Raw genomic sequence first — 12,181 nt, forward strand, 5'->3', positions numbered from 1 at the left:
ATTTTTGTTCCTAATTAGTATTTTCGGATCAGTAAAGTTGTTAAAATATTATCTTGTGTAGCCACCAGTCTCTGCAGCACTTTCTCGAAAGGCAATATAAATAATATTAAACTGCAATTAGTTACATTGCTATGTTATTGTCGGACTGAAGTTTACTGTCTTAAGTCCAATGGATATACACCTAAGTTTCATTTCTGTCCGTTAGTTTTAAATGGGTCGTAACTGTAATAGGCTGTTACAGATCGAAGAGTTTATTTTTTTTATAACCTTTGAAATTATTATGATAAGCTTGTGGTCGTTTAGTTTAAAAGAGAAAGCCACTTTAAGAAAAGTCGAACGAATGGTTCTCGGTTTCCATAGGGGCGTCAGAACTTTTCTTTAGAAAGTCAGCATTAGTTTGTACGATTATTAATTGAACCCACATACGCATGAAACTAACTAACATTTTTTCTCTGCGTTTTATTAGATATATCAATCTTTTTTTCAAGTAATTTAACTCCTGAACCTTAATCTATGTCTGGTTGATATATAAAAGAACTCTCTCAGTTGTCCACTCTTGCCCTCTCTGGGTTTTTTGCCCACCATTTGCCTACTATAGGGGTATTCATGATGTTGTGTTAAATGTTATATGTTTTACCATGTTAAATGTTATAACTATAGGGTTGTGAGCAGCCCTGTTTGAAGTCATGTTAAACGTTAAATGCATAAGAGCCCCTAGTGGATTTTCTCAGCAACTTGTTGTATAAGCCTTTATGTTTATAACCTTCCTTCCAGACCCTCATGTTATTGTTTACTTCAGTTTTGATTTAAGTAATTAATTAAAACATGCCTAGAGTGAGTGAAAAGTGGAATTTGTGTGAAAGTTTAGCTTATGAGTGTCTTATTGATCTTCAAACTTGTGAAGAAGAGAATGAAGATGAGCTAATTGACAACTGTATTGAAAGTCACAACAACTAATATGGCGGCGATCTCAACTGGTCTATTGTGTGACGTCATTCTCGATTTAACTGACCAAGTAACACTCTCAGCCATGTTAAATGTTATTTCGTTTTACCACGGCAAAAAAAGGCAATTTTTTTTCGATTTAATACGAGTTTTTCCATTTAACACGCTTTAACATAGATCATGAATACCCCTATTAGGGATATTCATGATGTTGTGTTAAATGTAAAATGTTTTACCATGTTAAATGTTATAACTATAGGGTTGTGAGCAGCCCTGTTTGAAGTCATGTTTAAACGTTAAATGCATAAGAGCCCCTAGCGGATTTTCTCAGCAACTTGTTTTATAAGCCTTTAAGGTTATAACCTTTCCATCCATTTAATAAAACTTGGATGTTCCTCTTAGGTGCCAGGAAGCTTTATGGAAACTACTTTGGTGTCAAATTTCATTAGATTATGAGATAATGAGGTAAAAAAGTATTTGAAATGTGTTGATTTGACATGAAATCAATCATGAACAAAAATAAAGAGCTTACATCTATTTGAAGGAGAGAGAGGCTGCTGAGGTCTTAAATGATTTCCACTTTTTATAAAGTATAATTGCTCTTTTTAATTAATGATACATAAATAATAATATATACATAAGTAAGAATACATACATAATTATAAATATGTTTAAGTTCAATTATTTTGTCAATCGGACTTCTTTAAAAGCTCTATTTTTAATTTTTTTAATTCAATTTTTTTTTGTATTTTGATTTTACGAAGCTTCAGCTCCTCCACAATCCTTTTCTTTTCAAACTTAAATTGCTCCCTATCCAACACAAGGCGGTCTGCTAATACCTCTTCTGTTTTTTCTCCGTTGTATTATTAAAGTTATCCATTGTGATTTAATAACAGGGGTATGAAATAACAACTAGCACAAACACGAAACAACTAACCTGACACAACAAACAAAAATGGCGGCGAGCACAACTGGTCTATTGTGTGACGTCATTCTCCATTTAACAGACCAAGTAACAGACTCTCAGCCATGTTACATGTTATTTCGTTTTAGAATTACAAATGAAGGCAATTTTTTTCGATTTAACATGAGTTTTTCCATTTAACACGCTTTAACATATTAAACTAAAGATCATGAATACCCCTATTATGGGAAAAAAAATTAAAGAATCAAAGAAGATGAGAATTTTAAAGAAAGAAAATGTATTTCTTAGTTGCTGTAAAAATATGTATTTAATTGTTTCTCAAAGTGCAAATAACGAATACTAACTTTCTTACTGCCAAGCATACAACAGTATTCTTCAAAAGATAACGAAGTCGTGTACACATGAATGGGAACGAGAGATCGGGCGCTCTCGGCTCTTTCCGATTTCCCCATTTTTATAAACTTTTTAATATTTCTCCTTTTTTTTCTCTTTAGTTAATTATTACTTCTTTCATCGTTCATGTTTATCTAATTTGTATTATTGTTAACAATGCAAAATAGTGAATTATTTCAAATAAACAAATTTAAAATTAGTAATTTGAATTTTAATAAAACCTAGCTTATTTAAAAATATATTTAATTTTACATCAATACAATTAATTTAATCAAAATATTAAGAGCCGTTTTTTCCGTTAACATCCTAGGATTACTCCCTCACCTTAATGTTACCTCAGTTTCGAACGACTTTTTGTATTTTGAGTTACTGTTCTCTTACACAGACCATTTTGTTAATGTTAAATGTTAATTTTACGATGACATACCGAGTTTAATCAAATTAATTAATCAAAATTGTTATTCATTTATTTATTTTTCATTTTTTGTTTTTTCAGATAAAAAAAAAAAGTTAAAAATGGATTATATAAAGTGGTATTTCCGGTAAGTCGGTTTAATCGTAAAAGTTGCTATAAAATTTTAAATATTTACTTGTATTTTAAATACGCAATTTCAGTTTCATTCCACTTTTGTGAAGACTTCGCACACAACAGACCAGTTTATTTGGTTAAGACTCACGGGACCTCAAAACGTGTATTTCCGTCGAAAACACGACTTCGAAATTTCTCGAGAAAACAGTATTTCCACTTGTAGGTAGGAGAAAGTAAAAACAATATAAACAATACCAATATTCACTATCTTGGATTAAAATCACATTTAAAAAAAGATATATTCTAGTTTATTAGTATTATTATTTTTATTTATTTATATATAATTAAACTTATTTATCCATTCAAGTGTTTCTTGTAACCGGCTTTTTATTATATTTTCCTTTGAATCTTTGTGTTAGTCTTGTTCTCGTAAAATGTATTTATTTGTTTGTTTTTTGGTAAACTGATCTACTGCTGTGACTAGTATTTCTCTAGTCTGATCTCACATTGCCGTCTAATAGTGAATTTGTTTAGCGGGTCACTAAAGAGGATCTAGGAGGGTAAATTCAGGAGAGCGAATTGGTTGATCGGGTGAATTGAAAAATTGTGAAATGGTGAAATTGAAAGAACAGTAAAGGGAAAGAAAAAAAGAAATGAATTGAAATATTTGTATTTGGTGTATGGACCGAATTGGATTGTAAAAGGAAACTGTAGGGGAAAAAAATTGTTTTCTTTCTATTTTATTATACCATGTAATTTATATATGTCCGATTACGGATTGATAAGTATGTTGTGTGATATAGCAACCTGATGATTTGGGCAGCATAGATGAATAAAGTATTTCTCTCTCTCTATTTGTAATAAAAAAACCTTTTATGAATTAACAATTTTTAAGTATTGTTAAATATCCACATGATATGTTTTGCAAACAAGAGCAAAGGTTTTCAAACCTAGAAAATAACTATAAAATTAACCTGCGATATAAACCTTAGCTATTAGGACAAGAAAGGAAGTGTTCATCAAGCATTTATACAAGTCTTGGATTTACAGGAAGTGGTTACTATGCATAGTTAATAGTTAAAATTGATGAGTCTGCCATGTATATTTAGGGGAATAAAAAATGGCGGCTGTTTCAAAACGTTATAAAGAATAACTTTTCACTCAGAGCTCCATATCGTTAAAACTACCTATAACACTTGAAAACCTAATAAGAAATAATTTAAAGTAAATTTACTAAATTTTCATAAAAATCTACTGAAATATTAGTAGTTAGTGAATTTATTTTGAGCAATCTATATCTCAAAAACCATTCGACGTACAGATTTATGTTCTTGGACATAATTTTTTTACTTTCTAAAAAGACTAAGCTTGTTTTTTCTTCTTATTCTTATAGGAATACCATAAATAATGTACCCTGCTGTATCTTCACGCGTCCACCAAACGGTACCTGTGTACACCCTCAGCTACGGGTAGTGAAATTACCTTTCCTCGAACGAGATTTCCAGATTAGTTTCTTATGCAAAGTTACTTTCACCGTGAATTCTCCATTCATTAGTTTCACTATCGGGGCCCTGATAGTATCTGCCATGGAAATCTGAATTCATAGGAACTGTTTACAAAGGCCGGATGAGAAGATTTAAACGAAATTTTTATGTTGATCTCAAGCCAAGCCATTTGTTATTTTCTATTTCATCCTTGTTTATTTTACACTCCTCTTTTAAAGCAACACTTAAAAGTTTCCACAAACTTATCTAAGATGTACAATGTATCATCTAATAATTATAATTTGATTGCTTTCTCATCAGTTCTAATAGTTTATGAATTATAATTTCGTACTGCATGTTATGAATTTAATAACATGAAAGAAGTAGTTGATTTTTCTTTTTCATTCGCTTAATGCGAATCAAATTAATTTTAATCAGCTTATGTAAATGGTCATTTCTATATGTTTCGAATAATATTTTATACTTGCTAATTGCTTACACTGTATGTTTTGGACAACCGAAAGTCTGGAATAGGGGCTCCCATAATGTGAGCACTACTAGCGCCCCATGTGGCCAACGGCAAAAACTTATAACCTCTAAGCACTTCTGAATGCCTCCCTGGTAACAGAGGAGAGGGGAAATGGAGGGATCCGGAGAAGAAAAAGGAATCATGTTGTAAGTCGACATCTTTCCATATAATTCATTGGCATATCTACAGTTTTTATAGACCCATCATCAAAATTAATTAACTCTCTTTAACCATAAATGTTTTGTTTCGTCCACCCTTACATCTTATAGATTTTTTTTCTGTTAATTCTGTTTTATTAATTATCACAATTAATTTATACATACATTCCACTTACTATCCCCAACCAGCCACTCAAAGGTGAAGTAACTCCTGTCCTTAGGTCGAAGGCGCACTTCATATACCATGAAAGATAAAGTGTACTGCTGTTTCTAAACTTTATTTGGAATCAGCAAACCATGTTTCAGTCCTTATTCTGATGCTTTCCATTTAAAATCGTTTGTAGCATCCTCAATATCTTTTTTACAAAAATAAAGATTCATTTCATAGACGTTTGACACATTCTTTGAAAAAGCTTTTTATCCTGGACGAATGCTATTCCAATTAAAATAAATATTAATAGTTGTCAATAACAAAACAATGAACATATTATTTTTTTTGTATAAGATAAATTATTATTCTAGAGTGGCAATACTATAATTAACAAGTACTCCCTGACGTCATAACAATATTTCATCTTTCTTCCCTGGAGACCCCCAGACTCCAAGTTGGACTGGGACAGTATTTCATTCCCTAACTGTTGCGACCATCTGCTCCTGAGGGAAGAGGGTTGCTGATGTTTTCTGTTTGCTCTCTTAAATGGGCCTTGTTTTGCCTCATGTTTACTTATTGTGTTCTGCTTGCCTTTTAAAAACTTTGTTGACATGTTCATATGTCGCTTTGACTGTTGACTAAACTTTTAATTTCTAACTAAGTTTATTTAATTTTTCTTATGAATTCATTATCTTAATCAAAAATATTAGGTTTTCTTAAAAAATGTTGCAGTTCTGATACCGTTTCTTAATTATTCTCAAATATTTTCCTAAGATTATGTCTCATTCCCAGATTGTCAGGATGTTAGAGTTTTTAACTAGATGTACTGTATTCATGGAAATTAATAATGTTTCTTATTCAAGGTTTTTTATCCTTCAAGTGATCCAGAGAGAAATAGGGGCAGAGAGAAAGGGAGAAAGAGAAAGGACTTAATATAAAATAGAATTCACTTAAAAAAAAAAAAAAATACGTACATGTAATCATTTGAAGAAAGAAAATTTTTTTTGAAGGATAATGTTCTGTTGTTATCCGATTGATTTAAAGTAGATAATAAAAAAAAAAATTGAAAACTAGTAAAGTTAGCTTCTATTCCTGCTTATTTCGCTATAGTAGTTTTAAAGAAATATTAGATATGTAAGAAATATATTTAAAGTGGGTCAAAAAAGTATTGGTACACTTAATTTCTTTTTTCATTATTAAAAATCAAAAATTTTATTTTTAAACCTTTTTGTTCAATAAAATATTTATAAATACACATAATTGACAAACGACAAACCTGGAATCTTCACACAAGACTGAAAAGACAGGAAACTGCACATAGATTCCGACTTTTACAGCACTTACTAGACAAACGGTCGAAATTTCCAACACATTACAAAAGACTGATCTTCATGACAATAATAAGGCCCATCTGGACAAACGGAGTTGAGCTTTGGGGCTCCACTAAACCTTCGAGTTCCTCTCTTATCCAATCCTTATAATCCAAAATCCTTCGTAAAATCCTCAATGCTCCTTACTCTTTCTCCAATAAAATCATCCGTAAAGACCCTAATGTTCTGTGTTTAACCGCTCTAGCTCGAACCAGATATCAATCCTTCCATTATAAACTCGTTTCGAATTCCTCTCGTATCCAATCCATGCAATCCAAAATTCTTAATACTCCTTATTTTGTTACAAATAAAACCATCCATAAAGACCTAAATGCTCCTTATGTAACCGATCGAGCTCGTACCCGATATCATTACTTCCATTATAAACTCCCTAACCACCCAAACCCACTAGTTTCTAACCTTGCTGTCTCTTCCATTCCTAGCAATCCTCCGAGGCACCTGAAAAGAAAATGGTCACGAGACGTTCTAATGTAGAAATGTTATTACAGTGCTATTAATGGGTAGTTTCTCTACATGTCTGTATCATGCCATTATGATCTTACATCAAATTTACTGGATGCATTATGTACAGTTGTATATGTCAATAAAGATATAATACAAAAATATATACATTTGAAGTGAATGCTACTAATATTTTGTAATCATACATAATCTGTAATCTCGGCATTGACGATATAAGATTTTGCGCTACTTCTTGACTAATTTTACGACATTCCTCAGATGTTTTCTTTAGCACATTTTGTGAAGAATTTTTTTTTTCTTATTTTTGTGTTCAATAGATACAATACAATAGGTGTTGTGTAGTATTATTGTTTAAAGGCTTTACAACCAATAATAATTTTGCTACTAGCATCCACTCTTTCATTTCGTGCTTGGTTTCATTGTCTTGTTGCAAGAAGAAATATTTTTGATATCCAGCTTTTCATCACTAATTTTTAAATTATGCTCCAAAATATTGAAAACATTTTTGACATTCATAATACGTTCAATAAAAGTTATGTTAGCAAATATCATAAAGTTTCTTCTCCTAAAAAAATAAATATTATAAAGCACTTTGTAAAGCGCTTTAATATGAGTACTAATAGGTATCTGTATGTCTAATCATTTCTCAGATATAGTTTTCCAGAAATAAATTCACTAACTACTGATTTTTCGTTATGAAATGTTGCTTTTGAACGTAAATTGCTCTGGTAGGGTTCCTTTTTTTTTAGCAAATTTACTCTAATTTAGATGATGTTATATTTGTTTTCGAGTTTTTTTGGTTGTTTAAAATTGTAGAACTGAAAAATTAATTTTTATATTAGAAGATGGTCAAGGTTGCGGTCAGAAGTGAAACAAAAATAGTTTACAACTATTTATTTTCCAACGTTTCGCCCCACTTTGTAGAGCTTCATCAGGGCTAAAAAGATATAAAATGATGAAAAGATTTTAGCCCTGATGAAGCCCTGCAAAGTGGGGCGAAACGTTGGAAAATAAATAGTCGTAAACTATTTTTGTTTCACTTCTGACCGCAACCCTCACCATCTTCTTATATATCAATTTTTACGGTCAATTATATATACATATATAAAAATTAATTTTCTTTAACGTTTTGAAACAGCCGCAATTTTTAAATCTCCCTAACGAATAAAAATTAAATAAAATAACATGGCAGAATCGTCAACTTTGACTGATAATTATACATAGTTACCATTAAAGTAATACAAATTTGGAGTAAACTGACCTCCCACCGGGACACAGAGCTCTTGTTCTGCTTCTAATGCTGGCATTCATATTTTAATGATATATTAATTAAATAAGGGATGAATTTATATATTTTAAAAGTACCCTGTTACAGAAAATTAATATAGTCGAGATTAATCCATTTTTAACTGGATAGAGTTCTCTATAAATAACGTAATCGCACTGAACCAGTTAACTAATTAGCATCCTAGTTTGGTGCTACCTGGGAACGCAATTATTGTAATCTTTAATAGCTTTTTTGAAACGTATTTTTTTCTCGTGAGACTTTAAGTAATTAATTTGCAGTTGTTGAAATAGAAATCCCAATACAAACACAAAATAAAAAACAAACTTTCTCCTTAGGGAACGTTTCAGGTGAAAGACTTTTTTTCAGTGGTTCCAAATTTTAGAATTGTCCTATTATCATACTGGCATGTCCTGTTTATTATCACCACTCCGAAAATTATTTTCTCTAAACTGCCCAAGTTTTACATTATGTTAAATATAAAATTTCCCTATCTATAACAATTGTAATTTGAATAGGTCCAAGGTTAATTTGAAGAAACATAATCTTACAAAATGGGGAGCAAGAGGTGGTAGGAGCCCCTAAGGAGTGAAAAAAAAATTCATTTAATAAAAAATATGTTTTTTCCAGCAAAAACTAATTGTAATAACAATAAAGCACTGCTACAATTATATATAATGTTCTTGAAATGTTGGTTTCATTCTTTTTCGTGCTGAAATGTCACAACTTGATTGAATATAGCTTGCCGTATACCCCCTTGTTTTGGTCTTGGGTACGTCCTTGTGAAGCAGTAGCATTGAGAAAGTACTTACTCGAGTATCTATCTGTAAGATTACTTAGAGTAATATTTACTGAGAATATTTTAATTTTTCTAACCCTATCTAAATATCACACATTTATTTATTATAAATTGAAGATTTATTTATTTCAAGGACCATTTAATCAAGTTATGATTTTCTTTCAGGTTCCAAAAGAAAAGAAGCAAAAATAGGTGAGTTACTATTATAATATATTCAGAAATTACATAGGATTAGACAAGTTACTAAACAATTGCAAATGTAGATTGTAAATTGTTCTGTTTTATCACTCTCTTAATTACAAAATTATGGTTAAAATGAAATTATGCTCGTAATACAAGTGCTAATATCAATTGTTTCTGTTTTTTTTTTTTTGTTTTTTTTTTAATTCAATGATAAAACGTTGATTGTTAGTTTCATTTGTTTTAAACTTTGCATAAAACTGGACTAGAAAAAAATAAAAATATCATTATCATTTAAAATTTTTAGAGAAATAATTTTTATTTTTCTATATTTTCTCTTTGATATGAACTTTTTTATTTTATAATTTATACATTCTTTTTATAATAAGAATACTCTAAGATATACTTCGTTAAGTAGATTTTTACCACAATACTTACAAATCCCTGAAAATATAGCAACGATAAGTTTTGAAAAATTAAGTACAAACTTAGGTATTTAAATATTTTTTACGTTGAATATGATTTAGAGATATGCTTAAATCGAAAATAAAAACAAATTATAATTGGACCTGTACTGTGAAATGTTATGAATTACCTATTTTCCGCCTGGAGGAGATGTCGACCCAAATATTTTCTTTCTTAAAGTTGTTTTCTTCAAAACTCAGAAATAAATTCAAAGCATTTATAAAGATTCATCTGGAACTGTTGCTATATTTTAAAAATATAAAAATTTGTATTAAAAATGTATTATGTACAATATAATAGTAGTAAATGCTCCGGAAATTTTATTTATTTTTTTAAATCATTATTTTTGCAATTTTTATTAGAAGAGGATCTAAAATTATTTAAATCACGTTGATTATTATTACAATATTTTATTATAAATTATGATACCTATAACTTCGTTAAGCTAATATAATATTAAAGGAGGTTACGAAAAAAAAAATTCATGATGTACTTCCTTTTTTTTTTAAAGTGTTCATGATGTTTTTATATAATGAGAAAAAACTACTCATCATCTATTTCTTTTTTTAAAAAAAAAAATTATCATAGTGTATTACTTTTAGAGAAAAAAAATAATATCCACTTCAAATATAAAATAATCTTATTAAAAATAATTTTTCGTTGATATTTACGACACTAATTCTTATTTAGACATCATTAAATTAACTCAAATAGACAGATATTACAGCTTACTGCAAAAACCGTAGATATGGATACCGTAGTATTTTTCTTAATGAAATATGACTACTTCCCTACGTAATTGTTACGGAGCTACAATTAAAGGTGGCAACAAGTTATGAATGTAACCCGTTCCAATTCTCACTGATATCGGTTACTATAAAACTATAAAAGATGCCGATAATTGATCGTTGGGTTTATGGGCTGCTTACGTAATAGCTGTGGTCAAACGCAGAAGCAGTTTTATCGAACTGGACTTTATAAAGACGCTTCATTTATTACATATTGTAACTCTTAGTAACCAAATATACATACATTTTTTTTTTTATTTTAATTATTTTCATTTCAGTTCTTTTTCACTAGATTATCAGTTTAGTTGCCAATGTACAGTAACCGTCCAAAAATAAATAAATAACATATATGCTTGTAATACGCATTTCTTGACCTTTTTCTCCTTTTGAATACTTTATTACAATCTGTTAGTAATTTTTAAAATATTCCTGTTGTTTTAGTAGTTTCTTGGATAAAAGTGTTAGCTACAAAAACTTATACATGGAATTTTCAATTGTGATTTGCAAATTTGATAATTGTAATTACTATTGACCATCAGTATCCTAGTATTGATATATATTTTTTTATTTATTAATTGTAATTTACAACTGTACAAAAAAAAAAAGTACAATAAGAAAATATATTGTTCTGTATCTATTTCGGGCTAAATCTGCAACGAAAGGGATGTTAAGGTCTTTGTGGATGAGTTTACTTGGGACGTAATAAGGAGCATCAAGGATTTTTCGGAGGTTTTGGATTGTAAGGTAATACGGGAGGAATTTGATGGTTTGGTAGAGCCCCAAAGCTCAATTCCAATGTCCAAATCAGTCTGATTATCATAGTATATACTATTTTTTTGTTTCAAATAGGAAGTTTAGAGCTTTTGTCAAGTAGGGGTTGTTGCAATCGAAATCTATGAGCAGTTTCTTGTCGTTTCTGTCTAGTGTGGGGATTTCAAGTAAGTCTCTTGTCAGGAGTTCTAAGTAGCGAATCTGTTCAACAGGCGTTAGTGGAGTTTTACAACGGAGAGTAAAAGTGATCTGGTGGGATTTGTCAGGATTTATTTTGATTCTTCAGTTTTGACACCATTCTTCAATTGATGTTATGTGTGTATGTAGAGTTTGTGATGCATTAGTAGGGTCGTTGTTTACAGACAGTACACATATGTCTTTAGCGTATGTTCTTAGAACTGTTTTAGGGTGGGTTGGAATATCAGCTGTAAGTATTGATATTAAATCTACTTATGAAAGAAATGTGTTTATTTATAAAATATTAAAAAAAAAATTGAATCTATCGAAACAATTATAAACACATAGATATTGGAAAAATATCCATCAGTTGAAGCCATTTATATCTAAAAAATATAATTTATACAAAGCAAACAATGCTTTTAATAAGTCTGTAATTTAAAACAACAATACTATATATAATAATAATAGTATTTAGAGAAATGAAACATGGATATCAAACTTGTAACTACTGTAGTATGGCATTAATCCCTTACGTAACCAACTGAGCTCTTTTCAGCGTAGCCGCCCTCCATACATAGTTATTAGCACACAATCAGAGCAGTCCCAAAATATTTTACACTAATTTTACTACACTTGGGACAGGTTCCCTAGAAGTGTAAAATATCTCACTTTTCTTCGGAGTTACAGATCGGGCAGTTGTCGATACTATCATGCATCCAAGGTTTTTTTTTTTTTTTTTTTTTTTA

General features: G+C 30.0%; 1 protein-coding gene across 1 annotated transcript in view; it reads left to right on the forward strand.

Annotated features, from left to right (window-relative positions):
• Positions 1-12,181, forward strand: part of corn (cornetto) — a gene marked incomplete in the record, with an annotated part of 269,163 nt that overhangs the window by 109,263 nt on the left and 147,719 nt on the right. Inside the window, 1 exon segment of the mRNA XM_067051957.1 lies at positions 9,217-9,243.

The sequence above is a fragment of the Halyomorpha halys genome, unplaced genomic scaffold (assembly GCF_000696795.3).
Source record: "Halyomorpha halys isolate HHAL.00 unplaced genomic scaffold, Hhal_1.1 Scaffold88.1, whole genome shotgun sequence".
In the NCBI taxonomy this organism is placed as follows: domain Eukaryota; kingdom Metazoa; phylum Arthropoda; class Insecta; order Hemiptera; family Pentatomidae; genus Halyomorpha; species Halyomorpha halys.